Source organism: Haemorhous mexicanus, chromosome 24, assembly GCF_027477595.1.
Source record: "Haemorhous mexicanus isolate bHaeMex1 chromosome 24, bHaeMex1.pri, whole genome shotgun sequence".
Classification (NCBI taxonomy): Eukaryota; Metazoa; Chordata; class Aves; order Passeriformes; family Fringillidae; genus Haemorhous; species Haemorhous mexicanus.
In genome coordinates, this window is record NC_082364.1 from 784776 (window position 1) to 788757 (window position 3982).

Genomic DNA, 3982 nt, shown 5'->3' on the forward strand with positions numbered 1-3982 from the left:
TGGCACCCCTGTGGATCCATCCTTCCCCTTTCCTAGCTCCTCTCCCAGTGCCAGGGGCTGCTGCAGGAACCAGTGTTGGCTCCAGCTTGGGCTGGGGATGCAGCAGGCACCTTCTGCAGGGAGCAAACAAGGGCTGCTGCAGCTCAGAGCTGAGGGGATGGGGTGGGGGCCAGCCCTGACCCCTCTGCAGGGCCCTGCACCCCACAGAGCATCTGCCTCGGCCCCTCCTTTGTTCCTTTGCACAGAAATGACAGAGGGGATTCCTAAACTCACACACTGAGGATGGCTCCATAGTCAGAGCTTAGATTCCCCTTTGGCACCACTGGCCAGGACTCTGCTCCAGTCTGGCACAGGAGTACAAAGGTTCTGTCACCATGGAGAACCCAAAACTCAGGGTGGGAAGGACACCCAAGTGCAGAGCAGAGCCCTCTCCCCAGCAGCTGGAGCTCCCAGCATGGAGCTGCCCCCTGTTGGATTATGCTCTTTTCTGACCTTGAGATGGGGCAACTGAGAGGCATTTAAAAAACTTTTATTCTATTTTCAGTCTTATGTGAAGGGTAACACAATACAATACCCAATACAGGTGCATACTATATGAGCCTTCTGTCAAGCCTTAAGAATTCTCTACAAAATCCATTTCCCACACCTCCCATCAGGAGCTCACCCCAAACCCACCCAGCTCACCCCAAAAATCCTATCTAGGCACGAGCCATAAGCCAGCAGAAGGATGATCCCCAGCATCTGGGCAGGCACCCAGTCAACCTCGTGCTGCAGCTCCTGCTTTGAATGCTGTGTCAGAGTGAAAGTTGTGCTGCACAGGTACAGTACAGCACCATTAACAACAATTAAACTGTGACAATAACAGGGTCCCCTCCCAGCCAAGGGCACTGGCAAACCACACATTCATCACTCAAACACATGCAGAATCCCTTTGGCTCCACAAGTACTTCTAGCAGGGTGCTCCATAGTCTTGGAGATTAAAAAAAATATTTAATATTTTAAAAAGATGTAGACTTAATTCAGTTGAAAATGAGCTGCTTCTGTTTAAATTTGGTGTCATTCTGTTTTGGTTTTGTACTCCACCTCTCTCCCTGGCTCAGGGACGTGACATTTCCATAACACACTGGGTTCCACTGAAATTGAGATAATTCCCAGGCTGTGGCCTTTTGGAAGGCAGGAGTCAGGACCAGCTTTCCTTCATCTCAGTATGTGTGCCCTCTCTTCCCTCAGACAACCCCAGAGCACTGCCAGCCCAGGAGGAAAGGGCAGGAGCTGTGGCAGGCACATGCTGCTGCACTTTCATTATCACAGTCACAACATGCTGCCAAGCTGGGTGAGTATTTTTAGACTGGCAAAGAAAAAAACCCAGGCATTTATCAGAGAATTATTAATACAAAAGCAACACTAATATTAGCAGTGCTTGCTTTTCCCTATATTTATACAAATTTCGATTGTTTTTTTCGCTTCTCCAGCTCTTCTAGACGAGTAAATTGGTGCTTATCCACCACTGAGAGGTCTTGGATAAAGAAACCAAGACAGGGGACAGGGATGGGGGCTCCAGGACTTAAGGGGCTAAAGGGATGTCTAAAAAGGACCAGTTTGACTCCTGCCATGGATGGCAAAAGCTGTCACACCCCATAGGCTCCCCCAGGGAAATGTGTGTGACACACACACTGAGGATCCATGGACCAAGTTCTCCCCTTCTCTGGAATATCCTTCCTTTCAGAAAACTTGCTGACAGGTAGATGACCAAAGCAGCTCATCTGAGGAAGGTTAACATGGATAAACTGGATTAAACCCCTGTGTGGACACAGCTAGAAGCAAGTTTTTTATTTCTTTTAGCTCTAAAGTAAATAATGAAAGGCCACTTTTGTTCTGACCAAGAGCAGCCATGCCAGTGTAGGAGAAGTGATCCCCCTTCAATCCTGGCCATTAGTTAATCTGGACTAATTTTCACCCAAGTATCCTGATCACACAAAGCTGAAGCAAGACAGAGAGTCCTCCTGAGCTGACTGCAGCCAGTGATTTGGAGGCAGCCAAAAAGATCCAACACCAACCAGCAATGGGATCAGGCAAGGTGGGAACAATTTCAGCTCCTTCTGCAAAGACATTGAGCTGCCTCAAACCTTGGGGCTGAACAGAGGCCACAGCGGAGTGCAGCTGGCAAAACACTGCCAGGATCACAGACTGGAGCCTCTGGAGAGCACCAGGGGCTGCTGCAGCTCAGAGCTGAGGGGATGGGGTGGGGGCCAGCCCTGACCCCTTCTGCAGGGCCCTGCACCCCACAGAGCATCTGCCTCGGCCCCTCCTTTGTTCCTTTGCACAGAAATGACAGAGGGGATTCCTAAACTCACACACTGAGGATGGCTCCATAGTCAGAGATGCCCCTTTGGCACCACCGGCCAGGACTCTGCTCCAGTCTGGCACAGGAGTACAAAGGTTCTGTCACCATGGAGAACCCAAAACTCAGGGTGGGAGGGAGGGAAGCTTAGCTGCAGCACAGGGGTCAACCTCAGCACAGGAAGGAGCCTGGGTGGGGTTTGGACATCTCCAGAGAAGGAGACCCCACAGTACCCTGGGCAGCTGCTCTGGGGCTCTGCCACCCTCCAAGTCTGTCCTCATGGTCCAGTCCCTCATTGTCCCCAGCCTCTGGATTCCTGCTGGATTTCCTCCTGGGTTAGTGCCCAGCAGCCCTGGGGTTTTCAGCCTGTTCTTCTCCCAGAGCCGTTTCTGGCTTGGCTGTGCACAAGGTTATTTAACAGGAGCCCAGGGGAGAAGGGGGAGGGAAGGAGGGATTTTGCTTCTCCAGAGAAAGCTGCTGCTGTCAATGAGCAGAATAAAATACTGTGGAGAGAAAGTGCCTGACAAGAGACTGAGCCCTAGGAATTGTTATCGGGATGGAGCCAGAGGCTGACACTGGAGAAATGAAAGGCTGAGCAGGCACTGCAGAGCAGTGAAGGATGAGCAGAGATGCTCAGGACAGGCTCTGTACACGAGGCAGGAGCAGCAGCCCCTTGCCAGCCTCGGGCTGATCAGAGCAGCTCCAGGGGAGGCAGGTGATGCTTCATCCCACTCACGCTCCTACATCTCCATTTTCCACAGACAGGAATTTCCACAGGCCTGCTTCCAGTACAGCAGCAACAGCAAGTACTGAAGATGTTACACAGCAACTCATTGAGCTGGAAAGAGACGTTCTGGAGGGGTTTTATCAAGATAAGATAAGCAACAGCTCAGCTGCTGAGACAGAGACCCATCAGGACACAAAAACCAGCACTTCCAAGGCAAAGGGAGGAAATTTCTGTTTGGTTTTGGTTGGGCTTTCATTTTTTTCAAGGCATGTTGTGAAAGAATAGGAGCTACTCTTAGAGATAAATCTGCCTTTGCAAGCTAAACAGGAAAAGTGCATTTCCACACCTTTGAGTGCCTCAGAGCCACATGATCTGCTTGGCCCCTGTGAGCAGATTTATATCTGGGGAAAGAACAAATACAAAGACTTATAAATATCTGAGACAGATTCTGTCCTCTGCAAGGAAAAACACACCTACAAAGCTGGTGGTCACAAACTTTAAGCTTCAGTGCACTCCTCTGTACCAAGGCCACACCTTGAGCAGAGCCAAGAGCTCAGGGGAAGGCACCACTTGGAGGAGAGAAGCCCCAGGGATAAGGAAGATCCTACAAGTTTTACAGAAAGAGCTGCCAGGCAGAGGGGAAGCACCCACAGCAGCAGCCTTGTGGCAGGAAAGGCTCCCACAGCAGGCAAAGGTCAGGCAGCTGCAGAGCCCCTGCTCAGAGCAGAGACCCTGACCCCAGCCTGACAGGAGTTCATTCATCCAAACCCTCCCAGAGCACTCAGGTTCTCCAGAGCAATGGAACCTACACTGGGAACCTGCAGCTGAGGAACTGGCTCAGCTTTTCAAGTGATGTGTTTGCAGTTAAGGATCTGTTTTTCCCAGCATAAACAAGGCCATGGGTTAAGTGCAGC